This window comes from Rana temporaria, chromosome 2 (genome assembly GCF_905171775.1).
Source record: "Rana temporaria chromosome 2, aRanTem1.1, whole genome shotgun sequence".
Taxonomy (NCBI): domain Eukaryota; kingdom Metazoa; phylum Chordata; class Amphibia; order Anura; family Ranidae; genus Rana; species Rana temporaria.
This window is the reverse complement of record NC_053490.1, coordinates 239,416,559-239,444,332: the sequence shown is the minus strand read 5'-3', so window position 1 is coordinate 239,444,332 and position 27,774 is coordinate 239,416,559.

Here is a 27,774-nt window from a genome sequence, read left to right as displayed (position 1 = left end):
TGTTTTGCGCCAAACATATCTTTTGGAATTATGGCCAAAAAGTTCAACCTTGGTTTCATCAGACCATAACACTTTTTATTTTGGGAGACTTCAGATGTGTTTTTGCAAAATTTATCTGGGCCTGTGTGTTTTTCTTCGTAAGAAAGGCTTCCGTCTTGTCACTCTACCCCTGTTGTCATATGGACCACACAGCCAGTACTTGCCAGATATTCCTGCAGCTCCTTTAATGTTGCTGTAGGCCTCTTGGCAGCCTCCCTGGTCAGTTTTCTTCCTGTCTTTTCATCAATTTTGATGGGACGTCCAGTTCTTGGTAATGTCTCTGTTATGACATATTTTCTCCACTTGTCTTCACTGTGTTACATGGTATATCTAATGCATTGGAAATTCTTTTGTACCCTTTTAACAATGAGTTCCCTCTTATGTTTTGGAAACTCTCTGTGGACCATGGCTTTTGCTGTAGGATGTGACTAAGAAAATGTTAGGAAAGACCTACTAGAACAGCTAAACTTTATCTGGGGTTAGTCAGAGGCACTTTAAATTATGGCAGTTGTGTGCTGACTTTTTATTTTATTTTTTACTTCCCCCCTAAAAGATTTCAGTTTGTTTTTCAAACCAGAGCTGAATAACAGGGAGAGCTGTGTGTAAACACAACTTCCCTGTTCTTCACAGTGGCAGCTTCATTGATCGTGTGTTCCCTAATATAGGGAAACACGATCAATGATGTCACACGTCCAGCCCCGCCCCCCTACAGTTAGAAAAACATATGAGGTCATACATAACCCCTTAAGCGCCCCCTAGTGGTTAATTTCCAAACTGCAATTGTTATTTTCACAGTAAACAATGCATTTTTATAGCATTTTTTGCTGTGAAAATGACAATAGTCCCAAAAATGTGTCAAAATTGTCCGATGTGTCCGCCATAATGTCGCAGTCACGAAACAAATCGCTGATTGCCGCCATTTATAGTAAAAAAATAAAAAATAATAAAAATGCAATAAAACTATCTCCTATTTTGTAAACGCTATAAATTTTGCGCAAACCAATCGATAAATGCGTATTGCGATTTTTTTTTACCAAAAATAGGTAGAAGAATACGTATCTGCCTAAACTGAGGAAAAAAAACCTTTTTTTTTATATCTTTTTTGGGGATATTTATTATAGCAAAAAGTAAAAAATATTGAATTTTTTTCAAAATTGTCGCTCTATTTTTGTTTATAGCGCAAAAACTAAAAACCGCAGAGGTGATCAAATACCACCAAAATAACGCTCTATTTTTGGGAAAAAAGGATGCCAATTTTGTTTGGGAGCCACATCGCACGACTGCGCAATTGTCAGTTAAAGCGACGCTGTTCAGAATCGCAAAAACTGGCCAGGTCCTTTACCTGGAAAAAATAAATATCATTAAGTGCGCAACCAAAATTAACAAACAATAAATATATTTATATTTATAAGTAAATCAGTATCAATAGTTCTGAAAAAGTAGGAAATGAACTAAGTGATTCAAAAATGGTGAGCATGGATCTGATACTTTAACTGATCCACACAGTGAGAGAATGACTTCAAACTTATCCTTCAGCAAGTAAGTGAATAGCCGCTTACCAGATCCTAGGATTAAATAGGCACTGTACACATCGATCGTCAGCTGGATTGGGATGCTCACACTGGCTCTTCTTCCTCCTCTGCAGATTGCAGGGAATATTAGATCTCCAAGCAGGTCTCTCAATGTAGGAGTCCACGTGCAGAGAAAGTATTACAGATGGTATTTGGTGGAGAAAAAAACGAAAGGCTTCATAGTGCAGTGATGTAATAAAAAGAATGCACTTTATTCCGCTTAAAGGAAATAAATCACTGACATCGGTAAAAGCTTTTGCAACAAAGTAAAAAGTCCCAGTAAAAGATTCAAACCAGCTTCGGCTGAGGCCGATCAGCTGGGAGCGTGGTGACGTCAGCTACTGATGCTCCACCCGACGCTGCGTTTCTCCCTATTGGGCATCAACGGGGAACGGAGGCATAGAGGCAAACGTCACACACCACACACTAATATACTCATCGGCAGGTAAGTAACACCTGACATTCAACTCTCATTAAGACGCCAAGGGGCAGATTCACAGAGGAAGTACGCCGGCGTATCTACTTATACGCCGGTGTACTTTCAAATTTCCCGCGTCGTATCTTTAGTTTGAATTCTCAAACCAAGATACGACGGCATTTGGGTAAGATCAGACAGGCATACGGCTTCGTACGCTTTCGGATCTTAGATGCAATACTTCAGCACCCGCTGGGTGGAGTTTGCGTCGTTTTCAGCGTCGGGTATGCAAATTAGCTATTTCCGTCGATCCACGAACGTACGCGCGGTCGTCGCATTCTCTTACATCGTCTGTAGTCGGCTTTTTCCGGCGTAAAGTTAAAGCTGCTATTTTGTGGCGTATAGATAGACTTGCCATGTTAAAGTATGGCCGTCGTTCCCGCGTCGAAATTTGAATTTTCTTTTTTTTGCGTAAGTTGTCCGTGAATAGGAATGGACGTAAGTCACGTCGAAGTTCTAAAAATGATGTTGTTGTGACGTAATTTCGCTCAAAGCACAGCGGGAAATTTCGATAAGGAGCATGCGCAGTACGATCGGCGCGGGAACGCGCCTAATTTAAATGATCCACGCCCCCTACCCAGATCATTTGAATTAGGCGGGCTTGCGCCGGGGAATTTACGCTACGCCGCCGCAACTTTACAGGCAAGTGCTTTGTGAATCAAGCACTTGCCCGTAAAACTTGCGGCGGTGTAACGTAAATGCGATACGTTACGCCGCCGCAGATCTACCTGAATCTGCCCTCAAGTGTGTCAGTGTCAATTTACAAACATAATAGTCTTCACAGAAGTAAACACAAAGGAAATATTTACCAAGGCAAAGTTCATACATATACATTCATGTTAACATTGCCTGCTCAATATAACATTAAGGGCAATATAACACATACAAACATTGAATCCGAAAGCGATCATGCAAAAAATGAATTGCGCATGGATGTGCGCATGCGGTGGTCGAACACAAATGTAAACAGGATCTCTAAATACCCCAGGAGTCTAACCAAAGTGCCCAACCAGGCGAAAAGGTGGGGAACTGCAGGTATTAGGATGACCCACGCATGCGCAAACCTCATGGATACAACGTCAGGTCTGTGAGGACCACATATACAAGAAAAATAAACAACAATGAGGACAGTCACCTACTTAACAAATGTTAAATAATACAAACTTTTTTATATATTATCTATGACTGGACTCATTGAGATAGATAACAAGAACTACTTCATGCAGCTCAAAGATAAATAATTTAAATTAAAAATTCAGCAAGTGTAGAAAAATCTGCTGACCCAAACATAAAAAACAAGATTATAAAATAAAATAAAATGAGGAGTGGGGAAGAAACATATACTAGGAACAAAATGGCAATGTTATGATGGGAGACTAAAACATATCAAAGATGGGAAATTAGCATCAGCTGTTATTAATGTAGCAGTTAATGTCCCATTCAATGTTAAGTCCCCACGGGGTATAACATTGCATGTCGTATATCCACCGGGTTTCTCTACGTGAAATACTTCGCTTTAAATCACTCCCTCTCCAATGAGGAGTGTATTTTTCTATCCCCACTACTTCCAGCACAGAAGGATCTTTATTATGATAATTACAGAAGTTCAAAGAGACACTATGTTCTTTAAATCCTCTACGTATGCATGAAAGATGTTCCCCAATTCTGACCTTGAGGGCCCTAGTGGTCCGCCCAATATATTGGAGGCCACAAGGGCATTTGAGCAAATAGATGAACTCAGAGATAGAATATGTGCGGGATGTGACTTGTGATGAAAACACAGACGTTTTAATCCTTTACCTGCATAAGGTGGAAAAAGTTCTGAAAGGATTTGTCTTTTACATTACAGAAACCTGACATTTTAACAGGGGTGTGTAGACTTTTTATTTCCACTGTATATGAACCAGTAGCAAACCTGTTATAAGACTTAATAAATAGGATTTGCAGCTTTAGAAACTGTACATATACGTATGTGGAATAAAAGTAGACGTTACTCTGAAAAAAGTTATTGATTGTTTGAATTTTTCTAGGTCACTGACAGCTCTAAAAATCCTTAAGCATTTGTTTTGTCTCAAATAACATGTTATGCATTGACATCCCTCTTTAGACACAGTCTGTCTGAACAGTATGATCACCTGCTTACTTGGCACCATCCACAGGCAGCTTAACTCTTAAATAAGACACATAAGTTGAATCCAACACAACTTTACTTCAGCTAATGGCAGTACAGAATATGTTTTCCCAGTATAATGCCGTGTACACATGGGCGGAATTTCCGACAACAAATGTTCGATGTGAGCTTTTGGTAGGATATTCCGACCGTGTGTAGGCTCCATCGGACATTTTCTGTCGGAATTTCCGAAAAAAATGTTTGAGAGCTGATTCTCAATTTTTCCAACAACAAAATTTGTTGTCGGAAATTCCGATCATCTGTATGCAATTCCGACGCACAAAAATCCTACGCATGCTCAGAATCAATTCGACACATGCTCGGAATCATTGAACTTAATTTTTCTGGGCTCATCATAGTGTTGTACGTGACTGCGTTCTTGACGTTCGGAATTTCCGACAACATTTGTGTGACCATGTGTATGCAAGAAAAGTTTGAGCGAACAATCCGTCAGAAAAAAATCCACGGTTTTGTTGTCAGAATGTCCGATCATGTGTACTTGACATTACACTGATTGAGGGAACAGGGAAGAAACAGAGAGGGCCTAGCTAGGATTGAACTAACTACACTATATTACCCAAATTATTGGGACACCTGCCTTTACACGCACATGAACTTCAATGGCATCCTAGTCTTCATCTGTAGGGTTCAATATTGAGTTGACCCACCCTTGCACCTTTAACAGCTTTAGCTGTTCTGGGAAGGCTGTCCACAATGTTTAGCAGGGTGTTTAAAGGAATGTTTGACCATTCTTCCAGAAGTGCATTTTTGAGGTCAGGCACTGTTGTGGACGAGAAGGCCTGGCTCGTAGTCTCCATTCTAATTTATCCCAAAGGTGTTTTATTGGGTTGAGTTCAGGACTCTTTGCAGGCCAGTCAAGTTCCTGCTTCCCAAACTCACTTATCCATGTCTTTTCTGGATCTTGCTTTGTTCACAGGTCCAAATAATTTGGTCTCGGGAGGGAATATGGTGTGGGGTTGTTTTTCAGGGGTTAGGTTTGGCCCCTTAGTTCCAGTGAAACAAACTCTTAAGGCATCAGCATAACAAGACATTTTGGACAATTTCATACTCCCAACTTTGTGGGAACAGTTTGGGGAGTTTGGCTCCTTCCTGTTCCAAGATGACTCCACACCAGTGCACAAACAAGGTCCATAAAGACATGGATGAGTGAGTTTGGGGTGGAAGAGCCTAACTAGCCTGCACAGAGTCCAGAGTGCAGGCTAGTTAACCACTTAAGACCCGGACCATTATGCAGGTTAAGGACCTTGCCCCTTTTTGCAATTCGGCACTGCATCGCTTTAACTGACAATTGCGCGGTTGTGCGACGTGGCTCCAAAAACAAAATTGGCGTCCTTTTTTCCCCACAAATAGAGCTTTCTTTTGGTGGTATTTGATCACCTCTGCGGTTTTATTTTTTGTGCTATTAAACAAAAATAGAGTGTAAATTTTTAAAAAAATTCAATATTTTTAACTTTTTGCTATATTAAATATCCCCCAAAAATATATATAAAACTTTTTTTTCCCTCAGTTTAGGCCGATTCGTATTCTTCTACCTATTTTTGGTAATAAAATCGCAATAAGCATTTATCGATTGGTTTGCGCCAAATTTATAGCGTTTACAAAATAGGGGATGCATTTTTATTATTTTTTTTTTACTACTAATGTAGCGTTTTTTTTCGTGACTGTGACATTATGACGGACACATCGGACAATTTTGACACATTTTTGGGACCATTGTCATTTTTCACAGTGAAAAGAGCTATAAAAATGCACTGTAAAAATGACAATGCAGTGAAGGAGTTGACCACTAGGGGGCGCTGTAGGGGTTAAGTGTGACCTCATGTGTGCTTCTAACTGTAGGGGGGCTGGACGTGTGACGTCAGTGATCGTCGTTCCCTATATCAGGGAACAGACGATCACTGACATTGCCACAGTGAAGAACGGGGAAGGTGTGTTTACACACACCTCTCCCCGTTCTTCAGTTCCTGTGACCGATCGCGGGACACCGGCGGTGAACGGGTCCCACGGGCACGGTCACGGAGCTTCGGACCGGGTCGCGTGCGTGCACGAGCCATGGCTGGCCTCTTAAAGGGGATGTATATATACATCCCTGTGCCCAGCTGTGCCATTCTGCCGACGTATATCTTCGTGCGGTGGTCCTTAAAGGAACACTAAAGGTTCGTTTTTTATTAGATCAATTGATTGCTGTAAGCTAGAGCATTTAAATATCACTTACCTCGTTTTTCCTTTTGACCTCCAAAATACAGTAATCCAGGTTTGAAAATGCCATTTCCTGTCTCTCCTCTTCTTGCTTTCCACCAGCACCTGAGCCGTTTTGCATGGTGGAAAGCAGAATGTGCTCACCCCCTCCCTATGACTACAGCCCTGCGTGAAGATGCTCTCTTATCCCTCACAGGCATGGAGGCTAAGCCTAATGGGAACTGTAGTTCCCATTAGGCCGTGATGTAGCAAGAATGAATGCGCACCGCAAACCAGGAAGTCAGTGAGAATAATGATTCAGGAGTGACGGAGGTGAATAAAACAGCTCGATTTCAACAGGTATCAAACTAGTTATAATGCAAAACATTACTTTTTACTTTATCAGCTACTGTCAGACTTTAATTTAAGAGGAAAATATTTTTGTCTTTACAACCCCTTTAAGTGGCTTAAGACTGTGATTGTCTATTGTTGTGACTTAGATGAAGATCAGATCACATTTTATGACCAATTTGTGCAGAAATCCTTATCATTCACATACTTTTTTTTGCAACTGTACTTTTCTTTTTATCAGCATGTAACGGCTGTCATTTTAAAGCTGCATGAGTACCACACAGCCCTGGATTATTACAACAGAGAAATGTTCATTTATAAGGAGTTGAAAAAGATGAAAAGAGAGATTCAATCTGATGTTTTATTTTATTCTCAAACAGTTGTAAAAGAAAAGTTGAATAAATAAACCTATTTAATTTGCTTTGGGGTACTTCACCATATTTTCATATTTTACATTTCAACTACCTTTTATTATGGCTTCCCGTCCATCAATAATAAAACTCCTCTGTGTACTATGGCTATGTGATGTTCAATTTAGAAGGCTGAGCTTTTTCACAGCTTTGGGAGACGTGCTACTCATTTTATTTACACATCAGTGTTTTCTTATTGCTATAGCAGTCATTTTTTTTAGGTGACCACACATTTCAAATACATAATGAACAATATTATGACCTATTTGGACACTGGAAAAGGATAATAGATGTAGAATACTGACGGTCAAACGGGTTCGGTTTTTGTTGATGCAGCAGTGATTGGCATGTGCCCCCTTCGAAACACAGGTCAAGTTTTAGAAGGTGATGCTGGAAATGGCATAAATGTTTCAAAAAACAATTGTATATTTGACAGAATATTCCCATTTTATTTTCCGTTGACTTAAACTTGTAACTTAAGTAAAGTAAAGCATGGTTAAGGTCATATAAATGTTGAGTCCTGTTTGTTTTGAATTCAGTTTTAGTCATTTAGAATGAACAGCCCTGAAAAAACACATCTTCCCGACCAACTGAATAGCAGCAACAATGGTTGGTCTATGCAGTGCTACCATTGTGCTAAATTCATGGCCCCCATATGCCTAACCAAAGATAAGGATGGAAGGGTGTATGGCTATGCTTTTTCAGCCTTACCAATTGCAGGTGACCACCGCCATGCTTATTTCTGTCTATATTTGAATACAAATAGTAACAACAATTTTTCAGCATGATGCATAATTTATCTTAAGGAGTACTTAAAAAATATCTCTGTATCGAAGATCACAAATGTAAAATATTGACGATTAGCAGTCCTTAGATGTGGTGGCTGCATCCGTTTTCTGAAAGTACAGAAAAAAAATCCTGTCAATCCTGCCAGAAATTTTGTGTCCTTGTAACGTTCTGTGTACTGAGCTGAAATTGTAATACATGTTATCTACTTTACTACCTATCTATACCTTAATAAACTACAAAACAACACACCTCTATATAATAGAGATGAGGAGAAGAGGAGCTATCTGTAGTCCCAATCAGAATAGAAGATGTCGCTCCTTCATAGATATAGTACAGTGAGTGAGCATTGTGTCTGTAAAACAGGAAGTGTGTTACGCCCTCTGACAAAGTTGTAATGATGAAACGCGTCAGTTCGTGATCTTACGGCGACTGGAAGTGACGTATAGACGCCTTGCGTTCCAAAGTACTGAGTGGAGAAATCGGAAAAGTGGTGTACAGCGGTGGGTCGAGTGGCGTTTCTAGCTGAAACACATTACAGGACCATCTGTGGACTCCTCAGTAAGTAACTGACGCTAACATTTTAACAACAAGTCATATGGTCAGTCAGGAACAAGGACAGTGAAAAAGTATATACATGAGAATACGTTTTTTTATCGAAAAGATTTCAATAAAAGGTTTTTATACGGGACTACACTATGTGGAGTGTTTCTCTCTTCCCATGCTATGGTTCCCGGATGATCTCTGGTTTAAAATATCGAGTGAGGACATCATAAGGCAGCTGCGGTGAGGGATATCATTTGAGGCTTAATAATTTCTGGAGTGCGGTGAGTTTAACCCCCAGAGGGGAGCATGACACACAGTGTGGAGGGATCTGGTGGAAGGTGCACTATTCACAAACAACATTGTCTACCGTGGACTTCTTTTTCCCTTATCACCACTTCCTGCCTTTAGTGTGTGTGCCTTTTTATCACCTACAGTATGTTACAAGAGCATTTGGTAGCCTAGTCAATTTTAACACTGATAGGAGCGCTGCGTGTGATGAATTTATTGATGCTTTAACAGTGTTATTCGTTTATCATTTGTAAAATAGTTTTTGCTGTATATTTAAGTGGCTGCTGATACATATAGGGTATGGAAAACAAGAGTTTTAACCATTCATTTAATTATCATTTTGAGTTTAATCTGTACCTGTAGAATTAAAATTTGAATATCATAGCGCTAGGATAGGAAATTTAGGTACCAGTTGCGTTAGTAGTGTTTTTTCCTTCTGATTATTTAAAAAGGGAAAAACGCCTTCTGACCATTCCTGTCTGCTAGTGCCCCCGACCTTGGTGTGCTTTCCTGACCATCCCTGTCTGCTAGTTGTCCCATCCTTAGCTTGTTCTACTGACTTTCCTGTGTTTTATCCTGAACTGCTGCTTCTGCGGAGACATTGCGGAGTTCTGCCGCCAGTTATCGCGGGATTTAGAAAGAACTTGCTTAATAACTCGCGGCAGACCTCCGCAATGTCTCCTGGGAACAATGACAAAAGCTCCCAGGAGACATTGCAGCTTTGAGGAAGTGACGAAATACCAGCACACTCCCCGATTAATCCATATACAGGAAGCTGCCAGTAACATAAAGGATTACTAAGGTACAGTAGATCGAAAAAAAAAAAAACATGCGGTTTAGTAATTTTGCATATGAGCGTATCATTTTTTTTTTTGGTGGGGGAGTGGATCTTGGGTGGGAGTTCCCACACATTTTTCCCCAGGACTTGACCCCTGCTGCTGTCTAAGGCTTAGTAGTTCACTCTGTCATGATGTCTGTGGTGTGCTTATGGCAATGCTTTTTACTCTAATCACGATGCAAGTATGAGATTATCTCCTTGGTTAAGTCTTCCAGTAACATGGGATCCTGTAGTATGCTTTTGCTTAATTTTTACACACTCTCCTGTGTAAAAATGAAAAGTCAGCAGCTACAAAAACTGTAGCTGTTTACTTTTTTAGACAGCCACTCACCTGTCCCATGATCCAGCAATGGACTCATCCCAGCATTTTCACCTCCTGTGCCAGTGCTGGCATCTTAACTGTGGGCACCCTGCTGTGACAGCTTGCGGCTGCACAACTGGGTGCACACTGCACATGCAAAAGCCCTGCTGTGCATTGTGAATGGCCCTGCAGTCTTCTGGGACCTGTCACATGATGGGGGGGAGGAGAACTGACGCTTCCGATTGCCTAAACAGTCAGAGTGGAAGTGGGAGCAGGTACCTGTCAAAATCAGCTTCACCCCCCCAAAAGTGGCATTTCACAAACACAAGCGGGGAAGGAGGCCTTAAAGTGAAACTTCTCCACTTGAGTGGAGCACCGATTTAATTTCCGGTGCCAGCCTTTAGAGGAGGGGTCATTCTTTAGGGAAAAAGGAAGAAAGACTGGGACATGTTACATTGTCCATGTCTGATACTGTGACCCAGGCAAGATCATGGTGCAAGATTAGAAATGGGTCAATGTGAGAGTACACTTTGTGAGGGGAGGAGTAAAAGGAGTAATCTTACTTGTCTGGGAAGTAAAAGCGCCAGATATCAATAACTTGAGCTTTATGTTTCTCTTATGGGGACTGTTTGTGGGTACCAGGAGGCTCGAAGAAAACCCCAGTGGAAGTGTCCAACTTTGGGTCAAAAGGGATATTAACATCGCCTCCCATGAAGAGTATGCCCTCTGAGAAGAGGGTAAGTCTTTCTAAGATACATTTGGAAAAATTGCCTTGGTTGGTGTTAGGGCCATAGATTCCCGCTAGGGTAAGTTTACTGTCACTAATAAAGCCTTTGATGAAGATAAATTGACTTTCTCTCCTGACTAAGAATCAAGTAAGGTCCATGGGATCCCTTTAGAGATTAAAATGGCGACCCCCTTTGGATTTAGCAGTGGTATTTGCGAAGTGGTACATGAGTGGAAAAGCTCTGTTCTTGAGTATTGGGATATTTCCTTCTCTGAAATAGGTCTCCTGTATTATAAAGTTTTTGATAAGTCCTTTAACCCTTGTGCTTCCAGCACCATTTTTCCAGGTTTAAAAAAATAATTTTAAGCCTGACGATTACGTAAAACCCCCAAACTTTATATATTTTCTAAAAGCAGACCAAGAGAATAACATAGCAATAGTTCAAATGTTTTATGTCCCACAATATTAACTGCTTACTAAACGCAAAATTTCTGTAAAAATACACTAAACTTTAAATTTAGGAAAGACCTTTATTTCTTGGCTTAAATTATTATATAAGGCTCCTACTGCCCGTCTCAGAATAAATAATACATTATCTCCCTTCTTTGAGCTACGAAGGGGGACGAGACATGAATGCCCATTACCCCCATTATCATTTTCTCTGGACATTGAGCCTCTGGCAGCAGCTATTAGGAGGAACCCTAATATTACTGGCTTTAGGAAGGGAGACATGGAAAAAAAATTGCTCTATACGCAGACGATGCCCTCCTTTTTTTGGGAGACACCTCCACTTCTTTGTCACATCTCATGACTCTGATCCACAGATTTGGATTCTTCTCTGGCTTCCAGATAAATTGGGACAAGTCCACGCTTCTACCCCTGGATCCAATGGGTTCACCCATGCGTCGCATGACAGAACAGATTAAAGTAGTGGAGACTTTTCAATATCTGGGCATAGTTCTACATCCCAATTTAGATAATCATGTTAAATTGAATATTAACCCCCTGATTCAAAAGTTGCACTAAAAAACAGCTAGTTGGATCAAGTTACCATTGGATCAAGTTACGACAGTGGTCGGCCGCTGTAACTTGATAAAAATTATTTGGGGCCCCCAACTTTTATATGCTCTTTATAACGCCCCAGTGTGTATACCGATTCATATTTACAAAAAAATGTAATACTGTATTTAGTGCCTTGATTTGGAGGAAGCAGACCCCTCGTATTAAACATAAAATCTTGCAGGAATTGAAGGATTCAGGAGGGCTAGCACTGCGCAATTACAGCATCACACTGGTTGGCTTAACTCCGAATCATCAGACCCCAGTAAGAGTATTCTAATAGCGTTGCTCTCTAGCACCGATCTAGTGGAATGTTTGGAATCAGCAGAATTTAACCACTTTAAGACCGGGTCACTTTTTGTGAATCGGCATTGCTTCAATTTAACTGACAATTGCGTTGTCATGCAACGTGGATCCCCAAAAAAATGTGCTTAATTTTTTCCCCACAAATAGAGCTTTCTTTTGGTGGTAATTGTTCACCTCTGTGGTTTTTATTTTTTGCGCAAAAAAAAAAAATAGAGTGACAATTTTGAAAAATTTTTTACTTTTTGTTATAATAAATATCCCCAAAAAATATATATAAAAAACGTTTTTCCTCAGTTTAAGCCAATACGTATTCTTCTACATATTTATGGTAAAAAAAGCGCAATAAGTGTTTATTGATTGGTTTGCGCAAAAGTTATAGCGTCTACAAAATAGGGGATAGTTTTATGGCATTTTTAGTAATCATTTTTTTTTACTAGTAATGGCGGCGATCAGCGATTTTTATCGTGACTGCGACATTATGGCGGACATATCAGACACTTTTGACGCAATTTCGGGACCATTCACATTTTTACAGTGACCCGTGCTATAAAAATGCACTGATTACTGTATAAATGTGACTGGCAGTGAAAGGGTTAACCACTAGGGGCTTAAGTGTGTCCTAGGGAGTGATTCTAACTGTTAGAGGGCGTGGCTTACTGTGACACGTCACTGATCGCTGCTCCTGATGAAAGGGAGCAGACGATCAGTGTCCCGTCACTAGGCAGAATGGGGAGAAGGCTTGACCCGATCACGGGAAACCGGCAGATATTGAGTCCGCGGGTCCCGTGGGCACGGTCACAGAGCACGTGAAATTCAAAGTGACGTATTTATTCGTCACTTTGCGCAGCCGTGCCATTTTGCCGACGTATATTGGCGTGAGCCAGTCATCAAGGGGTTAAAGATCTATCTAAATTTCCCACATTGGCTCTAATTGATAAACTCTGGTGTAAAACAAAACAACACTGTAAGTATTTGAGATTCACTAATTATACTCATATTCTTAACAAGTCACTACTCTTAACTCCACAAAATATGGGCACTTAAGTCCTGGACACTGTATGGTCTAATATACATTCTGCAATTATATTGTGGCACAATCTTGAAAGATATTCAGTCGTTGAGAGAGGAGTTTGGTCTACCTAATAAATTGTTCCATCAATGCTTACAAACTAAACAGGCCAAGATATCTCATAGGGAATACACTAGCCCTACAGGCCCAGATTCTCAAAGGGCTTACGACGGCGCAACGCAATGTGCGCCGTCGTAAGTCCTAATCTGGGCCGTCGTATCTATGCGAAAGATTCTTAGAATCAGTTACGTATAGATAACCATTAGATCCGACAGGCGTAAGGCTCTTACGCTGTCGGATCTTAAATGCAATTTTTTTTTTGCCACTAGGTGTCGCCTCCGTCGTTTTCCCGATCGAGTATGCAAATTAGCAAAATACGCGAATTCCCGAACGTACGCGCGGTCGACGCAGTGAAGATACAATGTTTACTTTAGATTTGCGACGCGTAAAGTTGCCCCTGCTATATTAGGGGCAACCAATGTTAAGTATGGCCGTCGAAATTTAAAAATTGACGTCGTTTGCGTAAGTCGTTCGTGAATGGGGCTGGACGCCATTTACGTTCACGTCGAAACCAATGACGTCCTTGCGACGTCATTTAGCGCAATGCACGTTGGGAAATTTTAGGGACGGGAACGCGCTTAATTTAAATGATCCACGCCCCCTACCCGGATCGTTTGAATTAGGCGGGCTTGTGCCGGGGGATTTACGCTACGCCGCCGCAACTTTACAGGCAAGTGCTTTGTGAATCAAGCACTTGCCCGTAAAACTTGCGGCGGCGATCTACGAGAATCTGCCCCACAGTGCTTAAACAATTGGTACTATCATCATCCAGAAAAGGACAGATATAATCACTCTATAGTTTCTTTATAATGCAGGTCTCGAGGGCCATGTCTTTTGCAAGCAGAGCTAAATGGCCAGAAGACATAGGTAATATCTCTGATGAGGAATGGTGTAATATTCTTAAAGGGTCACTAAAGGAATTTTTTTTTTTAGCTAAATAGCTTCCTTTACCTTACTGCAGTCCTGGTTTCATGTCCTCATTGTTCGTTTTTGCTTTGATGTTGCTGTAATTCCTCTCTGTTCTGGACACTTCCTGGTTGTCTGTTTCCTGATCACCACAGTACTGGGAGATTTCTCACTGTGGTGACTAATCAAGGAGGTGTGATTACTGTGTGTCAGCACCAATCCAGTTTCATTTTACAAAGCATCACTGCCCTCTATTGGCTCTTTGTCTCTGTACATCAGAGAACCATGAAACAACAGGAAAAACAAAACTAAACTGCAGGTACATTATATGATTGTTTTTTTATCTATTTTTAATCATTTTTAAAAGGAATCAGTTAACTATTATGTCTCTATACCATGTAAACAGTCATTTCATCAAATTTTTTTTTTCCTTTAGTGACCCTTTAATAATGTCCCTAAGGTATCCTCAACACAGCATCTCACCCAACTCTTTATCATTCACAGTACATATCGCACTCCTTATAAGTTACATGTGTGGCACAGAAGGGATACTCCCCGACAGGGCCGCTGTTAGGAATCATGGGGCCCCGTACAGCCTACCTGACAGGGGCCCCCCGGGACCCCACACACACACACACCTGACGGCATTCTAAACAATATTTTCACAAAAAATACATTATTAATGGACACAAATGCCACTTCAATTCCCCCTCTTAGTACAAATCTCCCCTGCCTGCACAATTCCCCCAATCCCTCCTATTACCCCCGAATTCCCTCATCGGCTCCTGGTACACAATCACCCGCATCTCCCCTTCAAGCACAATTTTTTCTTCTTCAATCCCTCTCCTAGGACACATTCCCACAAATCCCTCCTCCTAGCACAACCCCCTCTCGGGGGAGGGGAAGAAGCTCAGCGGAGGCTGGCCAGGTTCATTATCCCTCCATGTCTCTCACCCAGCAGCTAAAAGCCAACGGGAGGGACAGGGGGAGAGACCTGGGTGAGAGACACGGAGAGCATTGTTCTCCACCAACCCTCCTGCTGTCTGGGCCCCTCTGTGTGCCGGGGCCCCCTACAGGAGGGCTGGTGGTCCCCCCCTATCAGCGGCCCTGCTCCCCTATACCCACACTGTAAGGTAGACAATGATACTCTCATTCATATGTTGTGGAGGTGCCCGAAGTTGTAGAGGTACTGGGCAGAGGTGATAAAACCTGTAAATAGAATCTATCCTTTAGGGCAGAACTCAAACTTTGTCTACTGGGATGGCTGGATGAAGTGTTATGTACCCCACACACGTATACTGCTATTACAAGAGTCCTTTTCATTGCTAGAAAACTTATAGCACAAAAATGGCTCTCCACTATACCTCCACAGCACAAGGAATGGGTTGCGGCCATTAATGCAGTCCTCATATGAGAGAAACTAGCTTAAAACTAAAATACTAGATAAAGGTCACACTAACTGACTACCAGCTTATTATTGATGGACCCAAGGTCTTATAGGATTAATATTATTTAGGTACTTATATTGCGTACATATACATTGCACATTCACATCAGTCCCTACCCTAAAGGAGTTTACAATCTAATCTAAGGTCCCTAACTCACATTCATATACTAGGGCCAATTTTAGACAGAAGCCAATTAACCTACCAGCATGTCTTTAGAGTGTGGGGGGAAACCAGAGTACCCAGAGTAAACCCACGCAGGCACAGGGAGAACATGCAAACTCCAGGCAGGAAGTGTCATGGTTGGGATTCGAACCAGCGACCCTTTTTACTGCTAGGCGAGAGTGATACCCACTACACCACTATGCCGCCCATTATAAATATATACTCAGGTAAAAGTGGCAGTGGTTCTCTGATTTTTTACAAATTACATGCTGTAAACTACTTTAGTAGTGAGAAATTAACATCCTGCACTCTCATGCCTCAGATCAGCCCCAAGTCCTGCAACTCCACACTTTAGATGAGCCCCAATTTCTGCACATTCACCCCTCAGATCACTGTCCCCCCAGCAAATGTGTTTCACCACTGTACCCTCCTGCTCATCTGTCCCACCACTGTAACCTCCTGCACATCTGCCCCACCACTGTACAAACATCATGGGGTCTTTAGCCATATACGGCTCAACATGTGTTTATAGGCAACAATAATAACTCCTGTAGACCTCCCCAGAATCAAGACCAGAGTGGAACCTAACAATTAGATCACTGATGACTTGTTCGGCCAGCTTGCAGCCCGTATTGCTGTCAATCACTTTAAGGCCTGGTACACACGATAGGATTGATCCGCGGATACGGTCCTCCGGACCGTATCCGCAGATAAATCCTCTGGCGGATTTGGATCCGTTGGCATGTACTCACCATCGGATCCAAATCTGCGCGGAATTCAACCGCGGTGACGTGTCGCGCCGTCGCCGCGATGATGACGCAGCGACGTGCGCGACGCTGTCATATAAGGAAATCCACGCATGCGTGGAATCATTACGACGCATGCGAGGGACGGGTTCGGACGGATCGATCCGGTGAGTCTGTACAGACCACCGGATCAATCCGCTGGAGCCGATTCCAGCAGATAGATTTGTTAGCATGCTAACAAATTTTTATCTGCTGGAAATCGGAAATATCCGCGGATAAATATCCGCTGGAACGTACACACCAGGGGATCTATCCGCTGAAACCGATCCGCTGAGATTTTTCAGCGGATGGATCCTCTCGTGTGTACGGGGCCTAAGGGGATCTGGCAAAGCACTCAGCCAGATCAAATCAAAGGCCCTTTACAGGCAGGGACCCCGGGACCCTTAAGTTGTGTAGCAAATTCCAGTGTCAAGGTTACATCTGTGTGGCACTGTCAGTCCATCTGGCTGAATCTGCCCCTTTCACTAGCCCTCCTGGCTAATACTCCTCAATTCTCTCAGACTCAAACCACAGTCCTCCCAGCCTGCACACTCACCAGCTTACCCAGCTGACTTCTCCTGGAGAACTTCTGGATGTGCTGACTCTCTCCCACTGTCCTCTCACTTGCTTCCGTGCATTTAGGAAGGATGTGTTGTAGAGGGTCCATACAGCACCCAAGCCCTAAGCCCAATGTCACCCCCCCAGACTAGGGTGCACCCTCAAGGGCCACAGACAGCCTCTTTAGCTATCCTTCTCAATGTTCCACTCGACTGCACCGGCTGGCATGACCCAGGGGTATTTTAGAGGTGCCCACCCCCTGCCAGCCCACCTTGCTGGGATTTGCTGGGGCCCCCTTCAATACTCTCAAGCAGCTCCCCTCTCTACTTCAGGAAGCTTCTTCAAGGTTCCAGAAAGCAGAGGGGGCTACCAGAGGTGCTGTTTGCATGCTGAGCCACCCAGCCTCCCTGAGCCACTGGGCCCTGACCCAGATTCAACCCAGGCTTGGTTGCCAGCAAAGTCAAATCTACCTACTCCAACAACTATGTACACTAGCACACTAGGAGGTACAACATAAGTACTATATAGTTTATTGTGAAATGGCATTGTTAATGTGTGACTTTTGTCCATGAAATTAAAGCCTCTGCTAAAATAAACATTTAATTATATTATACCTGTATCGGTGTAGATAATTGTACATACAGTATACATAATGTATTACTATGTTCTAAGCTGTACTGGAATAGTATGTAAAGAGGAAAAATAATGTAACACTGAGGGGGTTAAATACACAAAAAGTGTCAACCTAACCATGTAAAAAATGTGTCAAATGTCAAACAACTGATACACACAAACCACTTTAGAAGCCAGAAAGACTGCGATGAAAACGAAGAAGCAGCATGGGGGCTGAGATTCCTTACATATATATTCCCTTAGCTGGAGAGGCATGCACTAATAAGCACTGCACCTCCCTCAGTTGAGTCTTTGTTCTGTCAAGCAGTCAACTCACTTGAATACCTAAACCTTCTGAGCATCAATTCCATGCATTGGAAGACATTTTTTTGTTAAATGTAATATCTCCTAAATACAACTAAAGCCATGTTGTTTCAGACTAATTAAGGACATCTGCCAAATGGAAGAATTATTAAACCCGTTTTTTACTCACCAATCTCAAACTGGTTGGTGTCTACAGATCTGTATGCTGCCTGGAAAGACTCCTATGTCTGTAATGTACCTGCTTTTCAGAGCTTTTGATCTACAATTCTGTGTTGTGCCGCACCAGTCACTAGCTGCAAGATGTCCACGCAGTGTTTTGACCTGTTTAAATTCTTGCTCCTTGCTCCAACCAGACCTCTGCCACTTCCTGCTCACCAGTGCTCTAGAGAGGACCAGGGTGATCTGCATATTATTGGATGGTTATGAAACTGTAGGCCACACACCCACCCACCTTTTAACACCACCCAGAATTCAAAATAATCGCAACTCCTTTTGGCAAAATTAATGGCTGCGGCACCTTTTTTGGTTATTTCTTTAATAAAATTATCACATATATCAAAACATTACTGCCCAGTTATCAGAATTCGGGCAACCAGTAAATGACCTTTTTTTATTTAAATTCACCAAGCAGTCCCCCCCCCCGGAAATCCGGGTTGACCCTACCACATAATGGTGCGCATGACAAGTGGAGGGAAGGAGGGAGCACTTCTGCTTCTGATCCAGTCCGGGGGGGGGGAATGAACCCCACTGCAGCTGCCTTTTTATAGGCTGCTTTAGGCTTCCAGCATCTTCCCAGCAAACCTATTGGACCTCCAGAACCTGGAAAAAAAACTGTTAAAGAGACAGGCATCCTAATACACCTTTAGCTAACAGATTGTCCCAGGTGTGTTGGCCACAGTCTCACGCAGGTGGGGCCCAATTAGTGCCCCCCCTTTATCATTAGAATGTCAATTATCCTCCATGCTCGAATAAACCTTGAGCCATCAGATCGCATGGTTACATTGCAAGCATGATCTGACCTTTGTAATGTGGGGTCTTTGGCTCTGGTATGCAAGCTGTAATGGTGGTGTTATCACAGTGGTTGGTGATGGAGACTCTCTAATTCTCTCTAATGCTGGATTTTACAAGTGGATACATTTATTCATTTCACTATTGGACTTTTATGAAGACTGTTTTAATTTTGGATATAATTGTAGTTTTGCATGCTTTATATAAACATAACAGCGCAACACATTATGTTTATATTGGTTTGATATCAGAGTATTGGGATATCCGTGAGTGCTGATCGTTATTGCCCTTATTTGTACACTGTTGTTTCACATATATTTTCCATGCGCTGCAATCAGATCCATAACACAGAATTTGTGTCTGAGCACATACAGTACGCATACATGTATACCAGAGCCAGGTACTACAGTTTTACACAAATATTTACTCATCATTATGCAGGAACTTTCATGTTAGCAAAAACATGCGTAAAAGATCAGTACAATTTGAACAGGCATGTTAAATTTACCTTAAACGCTAAACTGCATTTAATATAAAATTATTTAAAAAAAAAGGCAAAACAACTCACAATCCTTGAGCGCTCACCCAGCAGTAAATTGAAAACCATTCAGAAGTCACTGCACACCACACTGTCAATCTGTATGTCTGTATGCACACGATCATGTTCTTTAGCAATTCGTGGTACTGAAGCTGCTGTTGGGTGGTGCTACATTACAGGATTGTCATCAGGCATGATGCTCTGTACAGATACACTACATACAGATTGACAATGTGGTGTGCAGTGACTACTATATCACTGAATGATTTACACTTTAGTTCTGTGCGAGCACTCATTGATTATGTATTACATTAACCAGTTCCAGACCACCCTACGTACGTTTATTGTGGCAGGACGGCCTCTCTAAGCGAAATCATTTACCTATACGCGATTTGTGCCCGTGGGTAGGGGGGAGTGCGTGCCTGCTGGCCCGACGATGATCGGATTCGATTCAGAACCAATTATTCATCAGGTCCAGGCCAATGATTTATGGCCTGGACCTGCTGATCAGTTCTGACGAATGGCAGAATGTCCTGTACCTGTGTAATGTAAACACAGGCGCAGGAAATTATGTAATCTTCCCTCCTGGAGTCCTTTTCGGATTCAGCATGAGAGAAGAGAATATCTACTGTGAGTAAAAGCACTAAACTGACACCACACACATTTAACCCCTTGATTGCCCCTCCAGTTAACCCTTTCACTCCCTGTCACAGTGTCTTTAGTACAGTGTACAGATATTTTACTGATTACTGTATTTAGTTTCACTGGTGACGCTAGATAGCTTTAGCGTCAGTCCCAGATAGGGTCAGGGTACCCGCCATATATTCCCTTATAAGGTTTTAAGCCCCTGATCACCCCCAGTTAACCCTTTTACTGCCCTGTCACAGTATCATTAGTACAGTGTACAGATCTTTTTTCTGATCAATGTATTAGTGTCACGGGTGATGCCAGATAGCATCAATCTCAGACAGCGTCAGATTACCTGCCATATATTCATTAATACATTTTAGCCCTTTGATTGCCAGTAACACTAACACACACACACTATACACCTCCAGTCTGAATGGATCAATATCTTTGATCAGATCAGAACTTTACTAGCGTCCCCAATAGTATAGTGTTCCCAAAAAGGCAGTGTTAGCAGGATCAGCCCCAACACCCCCGAGCACCTACGTTTAGTCCCAAAGAAAGGTACACTAGTGAGGAGGCCCACCAGATGCTGAGCATGACAGATGAGAGCGATGGGGAGTCCTCACTGTCAAAATCAGGCTCAGTTTTTGAACCTGTAGAGAGCAGTGGCACCCTGACAGATAGCTCTGATGACTGAGGTGCTACAATCACGTGATTCTTGTATGCAGCAGAGAGCCAGTACTAAAGCCATATGTAAAGAGGGGAGTGTAATGGCGCTTGCCAGCGGAGAACTATAATAAAGTAAATATCAGATAACATACAGCAACGTATGGATATTGACCAATGAATCCAATAGAAAAGTGTTCCACTCCTAAATTCCTCAAAAAACCCTCATGACATCCACAAACATGATGTGAAGGGTAGGAATAGTGAGATTAATGAAATTAATGAAATCCAAAACAGGTTAAGACTAAAATGACATAGTAAAGTCATTGAATAATGTGAAAACAATTGCAATACGTAATAAACTCCAGTGCCATCACCAAATATGCAAAATAGTGGTACAGTGAATAATGATAATAATAATAACGGCACTTCTCCTTCACCTGACGCGTTGCGTAGCAGATCGACGCTACTTAATCATAGGTAGGCTACCTATGATTAAGTAGCATCGATCTGCTACGCAACGCGCCAGGTGAAGGAGAAGTGCCGTTGGTGAAGTCATCTCCGCTCGCGGCCTAGAGCGGAGATCTGCTGCCCATCTACAACATTCGCTGTAACCATTTGCATGCTGTTTACAGTCATTTTAAATGTGAGTGCTACTATTTTGTTTATTAAACCATACTTTATTTACTACACTATGGAGATTACACTTTGCTTTTATTGAGAGTGGTCTGGATGAACCTGTGGTCGGAGGATTAGAGCAAGCTGAGCTTTCCTGGATCCATAGTGTGTGCTGCTGGGCTCCATCCACATCTTACAGGCTGGTTTAATCTGTTTTGAGGTGAGAGGCTAGTATTTCCTTTATCTTGGGTCTGCACAACTACACTGGAGGATCGTGCGGTGGATTGCAGCATCATCTTCTGTTTAAACACTATTGCACCTTTTGGGAAATCTTGAAATCAAGCACCTTATTAACTTTATTATATATACATATTTTTTGCACTTTTGGAATATTTTATCAAGCACTGGAATTTACTTTGAATACCATATTAACTTGAACTTTATTTATTTATTTATGCCTGAACATTATTTATTCATTTATTTCACTTTGCACAATTTTTTGGTGCACATTTTTTCCGATTTTTAAACACATCCAAAGTTATTTCACTTTGTGTTTTTTGGACTCTACATTATTATCATTATTCACTGTACCACTATTTTGCATATTTGGTGATGGCACTGGAGTTTATTACGTATTGCAATAGTTTTCACATTATTCAATGACTTCACTATGTCATTTTAGTCTTAACCTGTTTTGGATTTCATTAATCTCACTATTCCTACCCTTCACATCATGGTTGTGGATGTCATGAGGGGTTTTTGAGGAAATTAGGAGTGGAACACTTTTCTATTGGATTCATTGGTCAATATTCATACGTTGCTGTGCGTTATCTGATATTTACTTTATTATAGTTCTCCACTGGCAAGCGCCATTACACTCCCCTCTTTACATATGTCATTTGGTGCGTGAGCACTGTTTTGGTAGTGGCTGCTGCTCGTATATTCTAGTATTGTTATTTGAATTATACTTATTATAGTTGCCCATGGTTAGTTTGGTTTTGCGCATTAGTTCCCCCCTTTATACAGTACTAAAGCCACTCTACCTTCTGATGAACTGGCGAGCACTAGCGGCCTAGTACATCCTGGTCATAGACAAACCAGCACTGCAGTACCACTTGGTGATGTGGCAAGTCCCATAAGTGCAGTTCGAGCTGGTGAGGTGGTTAGCACAAGTGTCCTGCAGCCACCAAGAATTCAAAGACAGGCCCATAGAGCCCATACTGCCCTTCCCACCGAGTGTGCAAATCCTGATTGGGAGCTTACAAATTCTGCAGCGCCTGTACTTCCCCCCCATTCACCGGCCAACCTGAAATTTAGGTGGAAACAGGCTATACATTTCGTTTTCTGGTTTACAAGGGAAAAAATAGCAGCATGGAGCCCCGTGGCTGCCCAGAGAACATAGGGAGCAGTCAAGAGTGTTTTTTGTAATTGGTGGGGTACCACTTGTACGTGGACAATTATTGACACTTTTTAGATACCTTTTTGAATTTGGAATTGGCTAATGTTACTGACCTTTGGCTTGTTTACTAAGTATGCTTCTGCTTAATTGCTAGCCGCTGTATCTTCTACTGGACCCCAGCTTGCTCACCTCCTGGTGGAGCAATTTTGAAAATCGTGACCTTCCACAAACATGCAGCGAAACTCTTCTCCACCATCAGAAGCTCTGATGAAAACCAGTTCCGCACCTCTGGTGAGTTTGCCAGGGTGACCTGCTTGTATAACTATCCTGCTGGTTGGTGGGAGCCTCTCTACTGCTATGGCTACTGGTCTCAGAAATAGACAAAACAATGACTTCTGAGGCAGTGACTGGTTAAGTAGCACACTCCCTTGCCTACTAGCCCAGAAAATGGGTATTTGTAATTAGATATATTTAGCTCTTATTAATTTCAGGGGAGTTCGTGTTCAGAATGTGAACTTATTTGAAGTTCACTGAACCCTGCTTTAACCTGCTTAGCGGTATCCCCGAGCGTGACTCGGGGTGTTTTTTTCATGCTACTATCGGTATCCCCGAGTCACGCTCAGGGTAGATGTGCAGAGCGCGCAGAGGCGCGGCTTACCTTTCGCAGCATCCACAGACAAAGTTACTTACCTTGTCCCTGGATCCTGCGATGCATCCCCGCTGTGTGAGCGAGCGGGTCCTCGCTCGATTCACAGTGTCCCCGTGTGCCGCGGATCTCCGTTCCCTGCGACGTTACGACGCACGTTGGCGGAGAACGGCGACAAATTCAAAAAAGTAAACAAACACATTACATACAGTATACTGTAATCTTATATAGCTAGATTCAGAGAGATTGCCTTAACTTTAGGGCGGCGTAGCTTAGCGTATTTACGCTATGCCGCCTTAAGACAGAGAGGCAAGTACTGTATTCTCAAAGTACTTGCCTCCTAACTTACGACGGCGTAGCATAAATGCGGCGGGCGCAAGCGCGCCTAATTAAAATTCGGCTGAGGGGGCGTGTTTTATGTTAATATGCTTTGACCCGACGTGATTGACCTTTTTTTGCAACTGCGCATGCGCCTACATTTCCCAGTGTGCATTGCGGCTAAGTCCGCCGCACGGGCCTATTGATTTTGACGTGGATGTAAACGACGTAAATCCCTATTCACGGACGACTTACGCAAACAACGTAAAATTTTCGCATTTCGAAGCTGGAACGGCGGCCATACTTTAACATTACTATTCCAACTATTTGATGGAATAACTTTAGGCCTGGTAATGCGTTACGGAAACGGCGTATCTGTACTGCGTCGGCCGGGCGTACGTTCGTGAATAGGCGTAACTAGTGATTTACTTATTCTACGCCAAAATATTGCACCCTAAGATAGGATGGCGCAAGCCGTCGTATCTTAGATAGGTTTAAGTGTATCTCTGTTTGAGAATACACTTAAACCTAGGTCGGCGCAGATTCAGAGTTAGGTCGGCGTATCTACTGATACGCCGACCTAACTCTACCTGAATCTAGCTACTAGATTACAGTACTGTATGTAAAAAATACACACCCCCCTTGTCCCGAGTGGTCTGCCCAGTGCCCTACATGTTCTTTTATATAATAAAAACTGTTCTTTCTGACTGCAAACTGTAGATTGTCCATAGCAACCAAAAGTGTCCCTTTATGTCAAAAATGGTTTTAGAGCAGCTAGAAAACAGCGATAATAAATTATAATCACTTGCAGAATTGAGCGATAGCGATTTGTGGGGAAATTCGTCATAAAAAAATAAAAGTAATGACAGCGACAATTCTGCAACTGAGCAAATTTCAGTGATTTTGAGTTGATTACATTATTGAATAATTTTTATTATAATTATATTATATTATTATTTGTTATAATTATTTATAATTATTTATTATATTATAATTTATCATTTTGTTTTTAAAACAAATTCATACCCGGGATGCCTACTAGACTCTTGTTTGGTCAGATTTAAATGAGTTATTCCTATGAATTACAGGCCTACAGTATAAAACGCCAAATTTCCTTGCAAAATAATTGTACCGCGTTTGGTACGTAATTCCAGACAGAATCATACCGCCAGGGAGGTTAACCAAACTTAGGTTAGTTTGGCTCATAACTACCAAAAAAGCAAGCACAAAAAAAAGAAAAACAGATGACTTAGCTGGGTGCAGTATTAAAATTTTTAGTAAAAGGTACTTAAAATGGCTACTCACTTGTGTAAACAATGAAGCAATGCACATAAAGATTCTCAGGTGCAAAATCACCACTTTGCTCTCCCATCCAGCCTGGAGTCAGCTCAGGTTAGCCAGCAAGGTATCACCACTGCTAGGAGGCCCTACCTTACTGGCTGAAATCCAGCATGACCAGCTGGGGGAATCCCTGTGACATCCTCAGATGGAGAGGATCATGGTGAGCTACACATTTTGCGCCCCCCTTCCCCTTTCTCAAGCCTGAATGATGATGGATCCTGGTCTCCCAGGAAGTCCCAAAACACCTCCCCCAAAGAGCTATATTTTTTCCACACTCTCCTGACAACACCACTCCATTCTTGCTATATTCTCCTCCCTTCAGGGTTGAAACTGTGGAACCAAGATCTATCACCATTCAGGCTTAAGAGATATGGCTGAACTCTGACACACTGAGCCACGCGCACTAAGGTTCTCTCGATCTGATGACATAATAGGGATTCCCTAAGCTCGAAAAGCTGAATTTCAGCTGGTGGTGTGTGTTGAGGGAAGGGGGGAATTGAACAGCAGTTATATCTTACTGGCTAATCTGAGCTGACTCCAGACTGGATGAAGGAGAGACAAGAGGCGTTTTTGCACCTGAGAATCTCTGCGTCTTTCATTATTTACATGTGAGTGGCCATTTTTAAGTACCTTTTACTATCTAAAGATTTTTAATACTGTACTTAGCTGCATTCTCTTCCTTTTCCTTATTTTGTCTTGTTATTACTTGGCTCTGAGAAATATCTAACATTGTATGATGGTTTTATGTTTCATGCATATCTCGTTCATACAAACACTGATATGTAACCCCAATTTCATCTGCAGATTTCTGTTTAATGCTATTATTACACAGCTACAGTGATATTTGTTTGTTCAAAAACATAAATAAAGAATTAAACAAAAAAGCTCAGAGGATTTTTTTCACAATGAAGCATAAAGCACAAAGTATAAAGCTCACAACAGGCAAGATTTTTCAACCATTTTCAAAGATGAAAAAGCTTTAGTTTTCACTCAGTTCACCTTTTGGCCTGCTAAATGTCCTGTAGTCTGTCAATAGAAAGAGAAACAAAGTTAAGAGTCCCATACCCTGTTTCATCTAGCTATTTCAGCAGATAGCAGCAAGGGTTTAGGGACTTGGAGAGAAATGTTTTCTCTGTTTTATTCCATTCATCTGGTTCCGTAACTCAAGTTTATGTACATTGGCGTCAGATTTAAAAGCATGTCAAATGTAGTGTGCGTTCAGGTAAAATTGCAAACTTTTTTTGTGTATACTTTCTCTTGGTTCTCTTTGCCTTGCTTTTGGATTGATTTCACCTACTTATGACTTGCTTCTGATGATTTTCTTGAGTTGCCTGATCGTAGCTTCTTTTGCATTTACATTGACTTGCATGTGAGGGAAAGCAGTTAAGACAAATGTCAGCGCACATAAAACCATAAACTGATTGCAAGACAGCACACATGTCCTGGTTCTTTTTTTCCTCCTTCCTTCAAATCACAAGTTTACACTTCATTATTTTAGCAACACGTGGCAATGCACAATACATGAATTGTGGTGCCATTAATTTTCTGTTCTTTGCTTTGCAAAAAACAAAGTCCAATTTTCCGCACATTAGGGTGCATTAGGGTGCATTAGTAGCTCATTCATTTCAATAGTCTGCCTTAATTAGATATGTGCAGAATGGAAAAATGTGTTTAGTTTTGGATAGATTTGTTATGTTACAAATTTTGTTGAGTTTTGTTTTTCATTTCGTTTTGTTTTGTTTATTAATATTCTAATGAATTCCAAATTTTCGGAATCATTCGAATTCAGATATGACGAAAAATGATCGACTGGTTCGAATTCTGTGTGAAGAATAGCTGGTTATTAAAGAGTGGGCCGGGAAGCCGGCTGTCACTTCCTTCCCAACAGATGACTCATCAGCTGTCAGCGGGCTTCTCCCTGAGAGCTGAAATATAAACAAAAGAGTGTCAGCAATAGAAAAGTCAGGAAAAAAACAGCGTGGGGTACCCCCCAATTTAAAAAAAACTGGTGTGGAGTCCCCCCAAAATCCATACCAGGCCCTTATCTGAGCATTGAAAAAAGAACATCAAAAAGTGCGCAACCTAATACTGTAAGTCAATATAAATAAAAATATATACATTGAATATATTTCAAATAAATGGTGTGCTATTATAAGTTGAATCAATGTCCAAAACGGATATCAACATAAAAAACACATATGAAGTAACACTAATCATGTGCAAATAAAAACATAAAATTCATGTAATGTGATTCTAAGAATGAAAAGTCCAAAACTTGATGAATCCACCAAACAGCCACAGAATATTTGTATTGCAGCAACAGGTATGTTGAATAGATGGTGTAATATCAGAACAAATAAATCCAGCGGGCTATTAGTAAGGCAATGGCTGCTTACCAGATCCATAAGATATTGTGCTCTGAACCAGGCCGATCTGCCTATGACCAATCTATCCGCAGCAAAATTTGGCGTTTTATACTGTAGGCCTGTAATTCTTAGGAATAACTCATTTAAATCTGACCAAACAAGAGTCTAGTAGGCATCCCGGGTATGAATTTGTTTTAAAAACAAAATTATAAATGATAATATAATAAATAATTATAAATAATTATAACAAATAA